Here is a 17424-nt window from a genome sequence, read left to right as displayed (position 1 = left end):
GAATATTGTTATAGCGTACTCTCCCAAGCGCTTAGTATAGTGCTCTGCGTACAGTAAGCGCTCAGTAAATATGACCGATCGAATGAACGTCCCGGTGGATTGGCAGTGCCTCTTCCCACCTGCTGGAAGGGTTGCCCCTTGCAAACACGGGCCCTGTCTTCCAGGCAGCCAGCAAGTCTGTGAGCATGGTTGGCTCACCTCCAAGACTGGTTCGTTGAAAATGATTCCGAGGTCAACGAGCTACTTGCAGCAAAGCAAGCGGTTCTTAATCAACCTTTGCCGCCCTCTTCTTGACTCGGACAAAGGCGATGCCTGAAAAAATCCCGGGATTGACCCGCAGGTCAAGTTAAAGAACTCTTTGCGGCTAATGGTGGGAGGCTGAGTAACTATGGTACTTGTTAAGCGCGTACTATGTGTCCAGCACTGTTCTAAGCTCTGGGGGTGATAAAAGTTAATCAGGTTGGACACGGTCCCTGTCCCCCATGGGGCTCACAGTCTTGATCCCCATTTTACAGATGAGGTAACTGAGGCACAGAGAAATTAAGCCATTTGCCCAAGGTCACACAGCAGACGTGTGGCTGAGCCGGGATTAGAACCCAGGTCCTTCCACCCCCCGGGCCTCTGCTCTAGCCCCTAAGCCACATAACCTGCTCTGGGCTCTGCTTCCACAATCACTCGACCCACAGCTCGACGCAAAGAAGGGTCGGTAGCCCAGGAAGGGGAAAAAAAAAAATTATCTAATGTCTGCAGGACTCCAAGCTGTCCCCATTCTTTCTCTTTAGACTGTAAACTCATTATGGGCAGGGAGCGTGTCTGCTAATTTGTTTTATTGTAATCTCCCAAATGCTTCCAACAGCGCTCGGCACATAGACCTCAATAAATTGATTGCTTGATTTCAAACGCTAAACTTCCCTTGGGCCTTGCTCTGAGCAAGCAAGCAGAGGAAGAGTTGACTATTGTTCAGTTCTTCCTCCAGCTGGCTCACATTGGGGAGAAGAGGAGCCTAGAAGGGATAGAGAAGCAGTGTGGCCTAGTGGATAGAGCATGGTTTTGGGGGGGTCTGGGTTCTAATCCTGGCTCCGCCACTTGTCTGTTGCATGACCTTGGACAAGTCACTTGACTTCTCTGCTCTGTGCCTGAGTCCCCTCGCCTGTAAAGTGGGTTTTAGGCTGTAACACCCTGTGGGAAGTGGACTGTGTCCAACCTGAATTTCTTGTATATACTCCAGTGCTTTAGGACAGTGTCTGGCACCTAGTAAGCACTTAACAAATACCATTCAAAGAAAAAGGGGGTGGGGTGGGGAAATAGCACTTCTTAACAGCTTATTGAGTGCTAGGCACTGTGCTTGGGAGAGTTCCATAATAAAACGCAGTTCCTTTGCCCTCAAGTGGCTTACAACTGGGACACCTTCCCAGTTTTTTTCCCTAAAGAAGTCCCTTGCCCGAGGTGGAAATGCTGCGAGGAGAGTGTTGCTGGGTAGAGTTAATAATAATGATGGTATCTGTTAAGCACTTACTCTATGTCGAGCACTGTTCTAAGCGCTGCGGACAGGGTCCCCGCCCCACATGGGGCTCACAGTCTTAATCCACATTTTACAGATGAGGGAACTGAGGCACAGAGAACTGAAAGGACTTGCCCGGGGTCACACAGCAACAGGTGGCGGAGCCGGAAGTAGAACCCAGGTCCTTCTGACTCCTGGGCCCGGGCTTTGAAGGGATTGGTTGTGCGAGATCTCCAGCCCCACTCTCAGATACCGAACGACCACCATAGCGCCTTCCTGTCTGGGGGTGGGGTCTTTGGTCACCCCTTAGAGGGCCTGGTGCCCGTGTATGGGTGGCACTGGGCTGCACCCGGTTTGCTCCAGGCCTTCCAGGGGAGCCGAGGCTGCCAAATTGGGAAGCCGGGGCACTTAGGTCGGCTGGAGGTGTTTTAAGCAAGAAAACTTGATTTCGATCCCCGGCCCATTACCCACAGGCCCGTCGCATCGCTAATCACGATGCTGCGGGCGGCTTGTAGGAAAGAAGATGTTATAAATAAGTAATCATATTTTATATTTCTGTGGCACTCCTTATCCTGGAGCACTTAGTGCTCACCCGGAGCCAGCTCCACATTCCTCGGGGTTGGGGAGGAGGCCCCAGCAGCTAGACCTAGGATTCCGATGGAGTCCAATCCTATTCCTCGTGATTCGATGGGAGAATGGGATGTTGTCTGGGTTTTTCCGGGAGGCTGCTCTTCCCTGGTTCACCGGTAGTTGTAGCGTCCATTTTAGCAATTGAGTCCGGCTAACACCTTATCTAAAAAGAGGAAATTGTTCCATAACCCTAGGCAATTCTTAGTAAGAACACCTTTCTTCCCATCAGTATGTTAACGGGGTGAGTTATGGGATCAAGTGACTCGGGAACCATCCGGACGACTCACTGAGAGTGTTCAGTACAGAGTCCAGCATTCGGTAGGTGCTTGATAAACGCCACTGACGGATTGATCCCCTTCTCTCTCCCACATTTACCTGCTAGGCTGCTTTGCAGGATTAAATTTCTCTCTGCTCTGATCCAAAATATGACTGTGGGGTCCCTCATCGTTCTCCAGGATATTGACCGTGTCATCCAATGACGTTCCCCCCGATGTTCCTCCAGATTCCTTCACTTCCGTTGGAGCCATCGGTGGCTCCAGCTCAACCTCGTCGAGGATAGAAAGTGCTGGAAACGAGAACTTCCCTCAGTAGAGAACAGTCAGTGTGGAATGACGTTTTGGCCAGTTGCCACACGGGCTATACTATAATAATGGTCATGAGGATAATAAGCCCTTACTAAGTGCCAAGCATTGCACTAAAGGCTGGGGTAGAAACAAGGTCATCAGGTCCTTCATGGGGTTCACAGTCCCAAGTAGGAGGGAGAACAGGGATTGCATTTTGCAGATCCCCATTTTGCAGTTGAGGGAACCGAGGGCCAGAGAAGGGAAGTGACTCTCCCGAGGTTACACAGCAGGCAAATGGCGGAGCTGGGATTATTATTACTATTATTATTTCTCTGGCGACTACCAATAATAATCATGGTATTTGTTGCACGCTTACTACGTGCCAGGAATCGGGGATAGATACAAGGTCAACAGGTCCCACGTGGGGCTCACGCTTCCGAGTACGAGAGAGAACAGATATTGAATGCCCATTTTCCAGAGGAGGAAACTGAGGCATGAAGAAGTGAAGTGACTTGCCTAAGGTCACACAGCAGGCGAGGGGCAGAACCGAGATTTAGAACCGGGTCCTCGGACACCCAGACTCGAGCTCTTTCCAGTAGGCCACGCAACTCAAGTAGCGGCAGGAAAGGCTAAAATCTTCCACCCCCTTGGCTCACTGGGATCTGGAATTAGCAAAGCCGAGGGCCTGGGAGGTAGGTCTTCCGCTCTGCCCGTCAGTCAATCAAGGGCCAAGGAAAGGGGAATTGGCTGCTTGTCCTTATGGTCTCAGGTCAACACCGCGGGACTGAAAAGCATTAGGTGGAGGATTTTTGCTTTTTTTTCTTTTTTTTTCCCAGTGAGCATGCATCCTCAGGCACAGCTTCTGATTGGCCTGGGGGGAATCTTCCTGGTTGGCAGCTGTTGCTAAGCACTGGGTGAGCCTCTTCCTCTTCTCGGGGAAGGATTTGCAATTTCTATTTGCGCTCTGCAACAGCCAGAACCCAGGTGGGAATAGGAGAAGTCCTTGGGATTTGCGAAACAAATCAGCTCTCACTCCGTAACCATGGTTTATCACTCACGGGAAAGAACAGAAGCAAAAGGAGCCTCATCAAATGGCTCCCGTAAAGATGTCGTCGGATTCCCCCGCAATCCTGTCTCCCTGAGACCAACCGGCTGCGACTACTCCTATGATTAGTGGTGGTGGGGAGGGGTCTTCTCTGACTAAACCCCCCTTTCCTCTGCTCCCACTCCCTTCTGTGTCACCCTGACTCGCTCCCTTTATTCATCCCTCTTCCCAGCCCCACAGCACTTACATACATATCTGTATTTTATTTATTTATATTAATGTCTATCTCCCCCTCTCAACTGTAAGTTCGCTGTGGGCAGGGAATGTGTCCGTTTACTGTTATATTGTACTCTCCCTAGTACAGTGCTCTGCACACTATAAGCGCTCAAGAAGTATGAATGAATGATAAAAGGACAGGAGTGTTGGAGATGGGAAATAATAGCGTATCAATCGGGGGTTGAGGTGATGTAAGTGCTTAGTACAGTGGTCTGCACACAGTAAGTGCTCGGTAAATACGACTGACCATGATGGTGATGGCATGATGAGTTCCTGGGATGAACTCCAAGGAGGGATTAGCAGCGTGGAGAACTCCCCCAAAACGTTACCCATCTCTAGGGGTTCAGGTCAAAGCTTCTAGCTTTACCTTGGCTTTGGTGTGAGAATAGACCATGAACCCTTCTGGGCCAGAGAGGAATTCTTGATTGGAAAATTGCTTTATGTTCAAAGCCATCCATTGGCTCAGACATTACCAAATGGAGGTGGGGAGAACACCCCATGCCTGCCCTCAAGGAGCATACTCTGATGTGGGAATGAAAGGCAGAAAGAGTGTTGTACTCTCCCGAGCGCTTAGAACCATTGTCTGCACACGGTAAGCGCTCAGTAAATACCATTGATTGATTGAGAAGTAGTGGCCCCTTAGACTCTGTGTTCCTCCTGAGGACGGCAGGCTGAACTCTTCGAATTTCAGAACCAGGGTGAAACAGGCCAAATTCTGGGCTTCGCATCTTGCCGGTTGTCTGCCTATATGGGCCCAAATTTAAAATCTCCTTGCTGCTCTCTGGCTGCGTGGTCTTGCCCAAGACGTGCTGGGATAGAGTCCCAATGAGTATTCCCTCAATCGATCAATCGTATTTACTGAGCACTTAGGGTAAGCAGAGCACCGTATTAAATGCTTGGGAGAATAAAGTACAACAGAGTTGGTAGACACGTTCCCTACCCACAGTGAGCTGACAGACTTAACGGGAAGATAGATTTCAATATAAATAAATTACGCATCTGTACATAGATGCTGTGGGGCCAAGGGAGGAGTGATTAAAGGGAGAAAATCCAAGTGCGTTCTTTCCTTAAAGGTAGGTGAGACTACTGTTTTCTGTGTTTAAATTTCTTGCCACTGTGGTAGTCTCTCAATTGTTTAGTTCAGTGCTTAGCACTCAGTTGACATTGGATTGATTGCTGATTCTAATCAGGGGATTAGAGGACTAGGGGTAGGGGATTGAAGAGGCGAAGCCTGGAGCCCTCCAGTTTGCCCTCTGAAAGTTCAAGTGTAAGTTCACTGACAGAGTCATCTGGAGTCACTGGGGTTCAAGCCATGCCAAGCTTCTTTTGTGGAAAACGAATGAATTTGAGTAGTCTCAGGCTTTTCTTCCCTTTTAATTTCAACTTCTTCCGAAGAAATCCCAACTCTGAGACTGATCCTCCACAAAGAGCAGAGTGGTTTAGGAGATAATTCACGGGCCTGACGGAAGGATCAGGATTCTAATCCCGGCTCCACCACGTGTCTGCTATGTGACCTTGGGCAAGTCCCTTCACTTCTCTTGGCCTCAGTTACTTCATCTGTAAAATGGGGATTAAGGGTGTGGACCCCATGTGGGACAGGGACTGTGTCCAACCTGATTAACTTTGACCTACCCCAGCCCTTAGAATAGCACTTGGCACATAGGGCTTAACAAGTACCATAATGAAAGTAATTGTTATTATTATTATTATGAGCCATCAGGGCAGGAGCCATATGGAACGTTCTTTGTGCAACATGGTTGGATTGGGCTAGTCTTTGTCTTTTCTTCCATTTGAATTGCAACTGCTTCCAAAATGGAACCCTCCGTCATGGGGCCCATCACCCAAGAGCCCCTGGGGTCTCCCCTGAAGCAGTGCTCATTTTCCTTGAACTTGCTGTTGGACTTTCTGCCCGCAGCCAGAGGAACAAAGGATCCTAGGTAGGGGTCTGGACCAACTCTAATGGTTTCCCTGCAGGCCCCAGGGGCCTCAGACCCTCTGTGAGCCTCTTAGGATGGTAGACAAGATCAAAGACAGCTGTCTCTCTCTTTCTCTGTCTCTGTCTTTCCCCATAGGATTTCTGGCCCTGGTTGTTGATCTCATTAAGCCTTGAAGGCAAAGCCCTGGAGGATTAGGAGTAAAATGTTAATGGTGTATTTTCCAAGTTTTGAATGTTTTTCAAGGAGGGGTTAATCCATTAGGGTGATTTATTGCTTATCGCCCTTTCAGCTTGGAGGTTTCTCCTCCCAAGTGGACCCACTTGCCACTTCTCTCCATCTCCCACTTCCAGGAAGGTAGAGGCCCCATTTGAGCTCAGCTTCACCAGATGTAGCGACTTGGCGGCCATCAGAACGGAAGGGAGGTGCTTTCTCGCCCCTTCCCCAGATGACACAACCCTCCCTGACCCTATCAATCAATGAATTGTATTTATTGAGCACTTACACTGTGCACAGCACTGTACTAAGCGTTTGGGAGAGTACAATAAAACAGAGTAGGTAGACATGTTCCCTGTCCACAACAAGCTTACAGACCAGAGAGACTCTGTGAAAGAGTTGTTGAATGGGAAGAGATCCCCCTTCATATTCTCTTTATATTTCCTTTTGATTTGAATTCCTCAGGATTGTGTCAACCCTTAGTTTGGCTTTGGCTTCCTCCGCCTGGCTTCAGATTAGAGTCAGTTCTGCTAGAGCGCGTGTTTTCACTTGGCATTTTGGAGGGAATAATAATAGTTGCGGTGTTCTAAGCACTGTGGTAGATACAAGGCAATCAAGTTGGGCACAATCCTGTCCCACGTGGAGCTCACAGTCTTGATCTCCAATTTACAGATTAGGTAACCAAGGCCCAGAGAAGTGAAGTGACTTGCCCGAGGTCACACAGCAGACACGTAGACGGAGCCAGAACCCCGCACGGGTTGAGGGGTCGTCCTTCCGACGGTGCCCACCTGCCCAGATGCCCCCTGATGGCGTGGCGGAAGGAATGGTTACGTGAGGGTCAGACATGACGTGAGGAGTACCATGAGAGTTTTCTGAAACGTGAGATTTTTCAGGAAGAGTTTGATAAAGTACTATTCGTAATTGGGGTATTTGTTCAGCGCTTACTGTTATTCATTACTAATCGATTACATTTACTTACTGCGTGCAGAGCGCTGTACTAAGTGCTTGGGAGCGTATAACAATGAACAGACACATTCCCTGCCCACAACAAGCTTATCCTCTAGAGGGGGAGACAGAAATTAATGTGAGTGTATAAATTACAGCGCTGCGAGGCTGGGCGGGAGGATGAACAATATCATTATCAATTGCAATAATAATATTTGTCAAATGCCATGTGCCAAGCACTGGGCTGAGCGCTGAAGTAGAGACCATCAGATCAGACCCAGTCCCCGTCCCGCATGGGGCTCACAGTCTAGCAGGTACGGAGAACCGATATCAATCTCCATTTTAAGGTGAGGAAGCAGAGGGAGAGACGAGTGAGGGGACTTGCCTAAGGTCACACAGCCGGCAAGGGGTGGAGTCGGGGTTAGAACGCAGGTCCTCTGACTCCCAGGTCAAAGGTCTTTTGCACTAGGTCACTCTGCTTCCCGAACTTTACACCTGAACTTTACATTTAGGGGAAAAACTGAAGGCAGGAAGAATCACAGGTCTTGGCGTCTCTCGGTCTAATTCTGAGAGTTTGAGGAGTGCCATCTCTCTGGGGGTAATAGAAGTGAGGTTCAACAGCTAGGAAAGCAGCTGCTGTTTCCACGCCCTGCCAACCAAAAGGCAGAGGCACAGATTCTCAGGGCAAAACACTGTCTAAATAGCAGATTGGCTTCTCGGACCCAGAAAACAGCCCGGCCTAACCTAAACGATGCCGAGTCAGACCATTGGTCCACCCAGCCCGGGATGCCGTCTCCAGCAGTGGCGTCGAGCGATGTTCTCCCTCTAATGACGCATTGACCCCCTTGTCCAAGTATTTATTCAGACACTTCCTGGCGGTGACGTCATGGGCCAAATTCCCCAGGCTCATCAATCAATCAATTGTATTTACTGTGTGCTTACTGCATGCAGAGCCCTGCAAAGAGTGCTTGGGAGAGTACAGTATTTCAGAGTTGGGAGACTCGTTTCCTGCCCATAATGAGCTTATAGTCCAGAGGGGGAAGCAGACATTAATACAAATAAATTAATTGTGGATGTGTACATAAGTGCGGAGGGAGGGGTGAAAAAAGGGCACAAATATCAGCACAAGTGCGATACAGAGGGGAGTGGGAGAAGAGCAAAGGAGGGCTTAGTCGGGGAAGGCCTCTTGGAGGAGATGTGCTTTTAAATAAGGCTTACCGCTCACTTGCTGAAAAAGCTCTTCCTTTTGTCTTGAACCTCCAGTGGGGTGCCCTGTCATCCCGAAGGTAGGGGATTCAGTGGCCCTTCCATTCTATTCTACTCCCTCTCTGCACCATTTTATGACCTTCCATCACATGCCCTCTCCACCTTGGCTTTCTCAGGCTACCAAATTGAATGGCTTCAGTCCTTTCTCCCCAGAGACCTGCTCCGTCTCCTTCGTCATTTTGGTCACCCCCGTGGCGACCCCTAGCCGGTCATTTAACCGGGGACTCTGAAGAGGCAGAGTGAAGGATTTCCAGCTGCTCCTCACCCGTCCCTACCCTCTCCCCACCCTCACTGCAACGGGTGGGAATGTTTAATTCCAAGGGAGGGGATGCGGCCCGTGGGGTTTGGGGCCGAGGACGAGTGTCAGGGACAACAGTGCCAAAAATCTGACCTCCCACCATTCCTCCTTGTCTCCGCCACCTCTCCCTCCCAGGCTCTCTGTCTCTCCCCACTCCCCCAGCCCCTGGAGAGGAGACATGAGATCATCGCTTTCCAATGAAAAGCCAGAAACCGGGCTCCTTCTTGGCTCATTTTCCTGTCAGGACTGGAATATTTATTATTCCTCCACAGCTGAACTCGGCGAATAGAGCTGCAGACTGCACGCTGCATGAATATGTAGCGGGGGGCTGGGGGGCCGGAGGGAGAGGAGGGATGCATTAGGCGGCACTCTCTAAGCGAGGTTCCTGGCTAGGCATAGACGGGGTGGGGTGGGGCTGGGGGGGAGCGATGAGAGGGTCTCTTCTGGCCCCATCCCCACCCCCCAGGTGGTGATTTCTATCCCTCGCCTTGACAATCTTCCTTAAACTGTTTGCTTCAAGCTGGGGCATTCTAGAGTCTCAAAACAGAGCAGGAAGGATGATCAACATACGGAGCCACAGGGAAACGGGGGAGGGATTATGCCGTGAAATGAACCCCTTTTAAAGACCAAGCTCTCGAATAATGGAGGAGTGTATTAAAACAGGTGAGCTAGGAGGCAAACATCTGTTTAGAATCCCTAGATCCTGATAGGTCTTCCCCAACCCCTTTTCCTCCCACCTGCCCCCACCTCAATCTCAGATTGTGAGCTTCTGCCTATATCTCATCTTTGCCAGGTTTTAATATTAACATTACTGTCACTCCTATCCAGACCCGATCACTCAGTGGTCCACTCTGAGCAGGATGTAGGAAGAAGAATCCGAACGTTTAATGGCTTAAGCATTTGTAGCATCATTTTCAGCATGTTTTTCAGAAACACCTTACACCCCTCCGTACGCAAACCCCCACACGCTTTTATTTCCTCCCACGGGCCGTCTTGTCATTGCAGTGGTGACACCAGTCATCCTGCTCCTGAACCAGCACTTCAGATCGTAGAGTCGAGGAGGAGGGAGGGAAGGAGAAGAGATGGGGAGTAACGTGGCGGCCCATCAGGTTCTGCAGAGTAAAAGAGGCAGAATGACAGCTCCGGCTTCCTGGGACAAAGAGGATGGGCGAAGCTATGGAAGGACCCTCTTGGGTTAGCAGAGGATGACGACGATGTCGTCCCCCTTCGCCGGATCCAGACGGGCCTCAGGCGGGAGACTTCAGGACCGAGAACCTGTGCGAAGGAATCGATAAGAGTGCCCTCGCCCTCTTGGCTCTGCCAGCCGGGTTCCTCCTGGGAAAATCGGGGCAACAGGATAGGTGGGCAGCAAATGGCAAAGCAGTTGCAGAAATTTGACGTTTGAATCCATTAACGGCCAAAGTGACCGGAGCCGAGTGCCGCCGCCTTAATCGCGGACCGGCGGACCGATGCCAGGGTAGCCACCTGGTAGCTCCTGCAGTCTCTGTCGCCGTTGTTAGCTTGGTATTTTCAGGATTCCTGCTGATTCTGTCAGATGTCCTAGGGCCTTTTAGACCGGAAACTCTCCCCGGGGCCCCAGCAGGCATTCTCCTCTTCTGTCCGTTTCTCCCCTCTCTCTCTTGAGGTTGGGATGAGATTTCGCGGGTTGAGGGCCCGACGCAGGAGATGATGAATGAGGAAAAGATCTGATGGATTCCGAGTCTGCGCAGATGACCGTTGCGAGCGGAACTGGGAATAAATTACATCTCGGTTTCTCCCAAAGAGCTCAAAGCACTTTAAGGAGAAATCCTTCCACCAGCTTAGAGGGACAGCTAGTGACATTCCCATTTTGCAGGTTGGGGAACTGAATTCAGAGTTCAGAGGGGTTAAGAAGCCGCAGAAGCCAAACCTCGACACATTCGTTCATTCATTTGATCGTATTTATCGAGTGGTTACTGTGTGCAGTGCGTTTGGGAGAGTACAGTATAACAATAAACACATTCCCTGCCTCAGATATTCATGGACTGACAACCTCAGCTCCGTTTCATCAGGCACGCTGATCATCATGATCTCTTTCTATCCTGAGCTGCTCCATGCTATCACGCCCAATGAAAAACGTTTTGGGAAACATTTGCTGTGTGGGCAGGCAGCGTCACTCAGCGGGCTGGGTGACAGGCTAGGAACGTGGAGGAGGCAATTTCTAATCTGGGCTCCGTTTCTGGCTGTCTGGCTGACTGGGGGATCAGGTAACTGGGTGTGTTTCCTTTTTCGTACAGCGGAAGAGGACAGAGGTCAACGTTCGAACTCGATGCTTTGGAAACGCATGCAGCCTTAATGTCCAAGAGAAACCGAAGGCAACCGCCATTTTGGGAAAGGGAAGAAAGGTGTGGTGTAGGCTTTAGTGGTCAATGGAGTTAACAGATCGAGATAATTTATTCTAAGGGATGGATGAAGAGACATGGACACGGGGCTGGCTGAGTATGGCCAATTTTCTTTGGGCTTGGTCCCCCTTGAAATCGACTTCAGCGGGCCGTAGCCCATTTGCAAAGCCCCAGAGGGTCTTGGGGAATCTGGTGGGGGCACAAAATAGCTCCTTGGATCAAGTCCCCCTCCCCTTGCTTCTGGATTTCACCCCAGTGCTTGGAGATGTGTGAAGGTAGCTAGTACAACTCGGAGAGGAGGTGAAATGCCCCGCCTTCAAAATGGATCTGCCCCACTGGGAATTGTTTCTGCTGAGCTAATGCTCGATTATTGGGTATGATTGGTCAAAGGATTTGTCTTTCTGAGAGGCAACATGGCCTAGTGGATAAAATGTGGGCCTGAAAGTCATAAGGACGTGGGTTCTCATCCTGGCTCTGACACTTGTCTGCTGAGTTATCTTGGTCAAGTCACTTCACATCTCCGTGCCTCGGTTACCTCAGCTGTAAATTGGGGATTAAGACTGTGAGCCCCTATGCCACCTATCCCTATGCCAACCTGATTTGCTTGTGTCCACCTCAGCGCTTAGGACAGTGCTTGGCACATAGTAAGTGCTTAACAAATAGCACTATTATTATTGTTATTATTATGAGGCCAAGAAGTAGGGGTGGTATTTTCTGGGGACTCTGAAAGCCTCCTTGGTCAGTGGCTGAAATCCCAGTTTAGCTCCGTTGAGCTTTGAAGGGAACCAGGCCCGACAGACTAGTGGACTCTCCAGAACAGGCCCAAACCACACTTGCCCAGTCATTCTACTGGTGGCCCTGTTGATCTCTCTGCACGAGAGGGTTGTGGGAAATCCCACTCTTGGTTGGAAACTCTTCCTTCCGGGCACATACGGGGCCCCCAGATGGTGCCTGCGCCACCAGAAGCCCATCCCGCTGGCGGAACCTGCAAATGCACGGATAAATATTTTGCTTTTCCCCCTAGTAATATTTGAGTTTGAGTAATCTAATTGCCTCTGAAGGCAGGATGATTGTAATTACGAAACAAAGCAAATAGTGAGGGCTCCGGTGCCAGGACTCGCCCCCCTGCAGCTAGACTCTGGGCTCCCCGTCTAAGACCTCTACTGTATTATTCGCTCCCAAGGGCTCAGTACAGTGCTCGGCACACAGTAAGCGCTCAGTAAATACGGACGGGTGATTGGAGGAGGGCAGTGCCATTCAGTGCCTCGCTGAAGTTCGACAGCTCCTCCTTTTGGACCCATCGGCCAGTTCATTATATGTATTGAGCACTTACTGGTGCAGAGCGCTGTACTAAGCGCTTGGGAGAATACAATAGAAAAGATTTGGTAGACAAGGATCTTACAGTCTACAGGGGGAGATAGTAAAATGAATTAAGGGTACATACAAAAGTGCTCTGAGACTGAGGGAGGGGTGAATAAAGGATACAAATGAGGGCTGATCCCAGCCATCAGAATATGTGAGGGAAGATTTACTCTGGAGCTGGAAAAACTGGGCTTTTGCCCTCTGTGACTAATTTGTCACTTTGTGGAGTACGGGGGTGTCAATCTAGCTGTGCTAATGGAATGTACCTTTATGTGCCTTAGCCTTGACTACTCATTTTTTAAAAAGCCGTTTCTATCTCCTTCCCTCCCTACCTTTCTCCGTCCCTCTTTCCTTCTCTCCCTCCTTCCAGTCTTTCTTTCATCCCTCCTCCTTTTTTCTCTTCCTCCCTCCCTCTCCCCGACTTTTCCCAACTCCATCCCTTACCATCTCCTTCCTTCTCTCTCTTCCTTTTTATTTTTACCTATATTTTGTCCTTACATTTCGCCCTTCTCTCTCTTCTCTCTTCTGGTGGGATTCAGAGTTTCTGTTATAAATATCACCAGATACAGTGTCCCACCTTCAGAAGGGATCTGTCCCAAGGGGAGTTGGTTCCGACTACCAAACGCTTGTATGTTGTATGGCGTCGGCTGAAGGATTCGTCTCCCTCGATCATGCAGCAGAAAATAAGGGGTGGTCTTATCTGGGGGATGGTGGAAGTGAAGCATCCGGGACCAGCTTCCACTGATAGTTGCCGCAATTTTAATTAAGATCTTTTATTTGATTCCCTTGCAAGCAATAAAAGGTGTTGGATTTCTCCCTCACCACGGGGTAGAGAACTACAGAGGACGCTGTCGCATCTTCTTCTTCTAGGATCTTGATCTGCTGCGACAGCGTCCCCTGGGAGACTCTGAGTCTGAGGGAAGAGAGTGGAAAAAAGCGACGAAGGGCAGAGGCTTTGGGATGGGTCCGAAAGACCAGGGAAAGCGAGAAGGGTTTCAAATGGGTACTGGAGGGAGCTGCCAGAAATATACACAAATGGTTTATGGGTTGCTTGGAAATCATCTCTACGGGACTGAGCGTCGAGCACCAGAGTAGCTGCTTGGAAAACGTACAGCGGAAAAAGCCTGCAGATCGATCGATTAATGGCCCGTGTCGAGCGCTTACCGGGTGCAGAGCGCTCTAGACTGGAAGCCTCTTGTGGGTGAGGAAAATGTCTACCCACGCTGTTGTATGGGACTCAGCACGTGGAAAGCGCTCAAGAAGTGCCATTGATTGAGTGGGAAAGTACAACATAACAGAGTGGGAAGATGTGATCCCTGCCCACAAGAAACTTAGAGTCTAGAAGGGGAGATAGGTTAGGATGAGGGAAATAGTAGAGCTACAACCTAATGGGAGAAACAGTAGACTTCAAGTGATGAGTATGCAATCGTTAAGAGTTGGAGGCTAGCTATGAATGATAGACGGAAAGGAATAAATGAGTAGATAAATATGTGATTGCTGGTATTTTAGCTCTTTTTAATCAAGCCTCGGTTTGAATGGGACTGTCAGCACAGCTTAAGTGAAATCAGGGGCTCTGCCTTTCAGCCTGCTCCTCATGGTTTAGGAATGCGCTGTGAGTAATATTTTACATATTATCTGCAGCAGATTTTAAATTCTCTCTAAGGGTGGCTTTGCCTTCCCGGTGACCTTTTCCCCAGCTGAGACACTCTTGGCCCCCAGAGTGGCTCTTCCTATATCCCAGTGACTATGAAGCAGTGTGGCCTAATGGAAAGAGACCGGGGCCTGGGAGTCAAAGGACCCGGGTTCTGATCCCAACTCCGCCGCCTGCCCGCTGGGTGACCTTGGATAAGTCACTTGACTTCTCTGTGACTCAGTTTTCTCACCTGCTTTCTATGGTATTTTTTAAGCGTTTACTATGTGACAGGCACTACTGAATGAGTGAATCGAATGAATGAACGATCTAAGCACTGGGGTAGAATCAAGCTAGTCAGGGTGGACACAGTCCGTGTCCCACATGGGGCTCAGAGTCTTAATCCCCGTATTACAGATGAGGTTACTGAGGCACAGGGACGTGAAGTAACTGGCCCAAGGTCACCCAGCCGACAAGTGGTGGAGCTGGGGTTAGAACCCAAGTCCTTCTTACTTCCGGACCCGGGCTTTTTCCAGACGTGGGACTTCTTTATCCCACTGAGAGGGTGAGCCCCATGTGGGACACCTAATGCATCTGATCTGATTAAGTTGTGCATAAAGCAGAGCCTGGCATAAAGTAAACACTTGACACAATCGGAATCGTATTGTTGTTATTGTTCCTGAAACTAGCAGATAGGCCCAAGATTGGTCTTTTCCACTCTCTTCCATCTCCCCTGGTTTTTATCATCTCCTGGGTGATTCTCACCACTTCTCTCCTTTAAAGCAGCCAATCAAGATTGGAATTTCTGAAAAACTTGCGACAGGATAAGCAGCAAACCAGATGATTTAGGCAAAAAAATAGGCTGGTGGCTTCTCCCCTACCACTGAACTCTCTGGTGATTATTTTTGCAGTTCTTGGGTTTCTTTGGCTGCAGGGACCAAAAAGAGGATTCGGGGAACAGGGGGTAAGTGAGAGAGGCAGCCACCTCAGGGCACTTGTATAGCTGGGTAGGTTTCATGGCTTCATCACTCTGAGAGGAGTTTCACTTCTGGACTTTTCAAGTCTGGCAATACTGAGATCTGCTAATTGCAAGATTGAAGTGCAGTGGTAGATTGCATTTAATCAATCAATCACATTTATCGAGAGCCTGGATCTCGCCTATCTCACTGCCGACCTCTGGCCCTCATCCTCCCTCTGGCCTGGACCTCCCTCCTCCCCCGTTGTATCTGACAGACCACCACTCTCCCCACCTTCAGAGCTTTATTAAAATCACTTCTCCTCCTAGAGGCCTTCTCTAATTAAGCCCTCGTTCCCCCTATTCTCTTTCCCTTCTGCCTCACCTCTGCACTTGGATCTGTACCCTTCTAAGCACTTGATATTCATCCCACCCGCAGCCCCAGAGCACGTATATCCATATCCTTTAACTCTATTTTCCTTATCTGTAATTTATTTTAATGTTGATCTCCGCTTCTAAGACTATAAGCTCTTTGTGGGCAGGGATCATGTCTTCCAACTCCGTTGTACCGTACTCTTCCAAACGCTTAGTACGTCGTCAGTCAGTCATATTTACTGTGAGCAGAGCACTGTACTAAGCAGTTGGGAGAGTACAATAGAACATTCCCTGCCCACAATGAGCTTAAAGTCTAATAATAATAATTATAATGATAGTATTTGTTAAGAGCTTACTATGTGTCAAGACCGTTCTAAGTGCTGGGTTGGGTACAAGGTAATCAGGTTGGACACAGTCTAGAGGACTCTAATAAGGTGCTCTGAACACAATAAGCACTCCTTAAATCCCATTCATAGATTGATTAAGCAGAACATAATAATAATGGCATTTGTTAAGCGCTTACAATATGCCAAGCACTGTTCTAAGCACTGCGGGGATGCAAGGTAATCAGGTTGTCCCACAAGGGGCTCACAGCCTCAGTCCCCATTTTACAGATGAGGTAACTGAGGAGCAGAGAAGTTAAGTGATTTGCCCAAAGTCACAAGCTGGCAAATGATGGAGTGGGGTTAGAACCCATGACCTCTGACTCCCAAGCCCAAGCTCTTTCCACAAGCCACGTTGCTTCTCTAAGCTGCTACTTCTGCTAATAATAATAACCGGTGTATTTGTTAAGCATTTACTCTGTGCCAAGCACCTGTAGTCAGTGTTGGGGTAGATAAGATAACCGGGTCTCCTATGGAGCTCGCAATCTAAATAGGAGGGAGAAGAGATATTGAATCCCCACTCTGCAGATGAGGAAACTGAAGCATGGAGAAGTTAAGTGACTTGCCCAAGTCCCCACAACAGGCATGTGATGGAGCTGGGATTAGAACCCAAGTCCTCAGACCCTACTGAGAGCTCACCTTCTCCAAGAGGTCTTCCCAGACTGAGCTTCCCCTTTTCCCTCTGCTGCCTCTCTGCCCTCGGCTAAGCCCCCTTTTCCCCCGCTTTCCCTCTGCTCCTTCCCCTCTCCCTTTTCCTCCCCTCAGCACTGTGCTCGTCCGCTCATTTGTATATATTTTTATTATCCTATTTATTTTGTTAATGAGATGTACATCCCCTTGATTCTATTTATTGCTATTGTTTTTGTCTGTCTCCCCCGATGAGCCCGTCAATGGGCAGGGATTGTCTCTATCTGTTTCCGAACTGTCCATTCCAAGCGCTTAGTACAGTGCTCTGCACATAGTAAGCGCTCAATAAATACTTTTGAATAAATGAACTTCCAGGCGTGAGTTTTCCACTAGACCACGCTGGGAGAGTACAGTGGAATTAACCTGATTTCTGCCCCTGAGTGGCTAAAGATCTACACAGCCTTTCAGGAGTGTGTTTTTACAATTAGGTCCGACAGGCTTCAGCCAAGAATAGCGGTCGTCTGTTACGTCACAGGCCACGTTCTGCTTGTTGGGGAGATGGCCCAGTGGGTGGATGAGGGGGTCAGTCACTTGTCTGGACTAGGTTCTGTCTGGGGAAGTCTCAGTCAACCTTTCGAGGGTCACCGCTCTCCTCCAACCCTCGTTAGGCGCAGGAAATAGAAGCAGTGTGGCCCAGTGGAATCAAGCTCTTAGTACAGTGCCCTGCACAGAGTAAGCACTCAATAAATACGATTGAATGGAAGAGCACAGGCCTGGGAGTCGGCGGAAGTGGGTTCTAATCCCGGCTTTGTCACACCTTGGGCAAATCACTTCACTTTTCTGTGTCTCAGTGACCTCACCCGTAAAAATGGGGATTCAGACTGTGAGCCCCGTGTGGGGCGGGGACTGCGTCCAACCTGGTTACCTTGTATCTACCTCAGTACGTAAAACAGTGCTTGGCACATAGTAAGGGCTAACAAATACCACAATTATTATCATTACTATCATTATTACCAAATCTGTTCTGTTGTTGCACT

The 17424-nt window shown here is 49.3% G+C and overlaps 1 protein-coding gene across 1 annotated transcript in view; it reads left to right on the top strand.

Moving 5' to 3' along the window:
- TMEM178B (transmembrane protein 178B) overlaps positions 1 to 17424 on the top strand; it is a 171848-nt gene that overhangs the window by 50993 nt on the left and 103431 nt on the right. The window lies entirely within an intron of this gene.

This window comes from Ornithorhynchus anatinus, chromosome 10 (genome assembly GCF_004115215.2).
Source record: "Ornithorhynchus anatinus isolate Pmale09 chromosome 10, mOrnAna1.pri.v4, whole genome shotgun sequence".
NCBI classification, from domain to species: domain Eukaryota; kingdom Metazoa; phylum Chordata; class Mammalia; order Monotremata; family Ornithorhynchidae; genus Ornithorhynchus; species Ornithorhynchus anatinus.
This window is presented reverse-complemented; position numbering and strand designations above follow the sequence as displayed.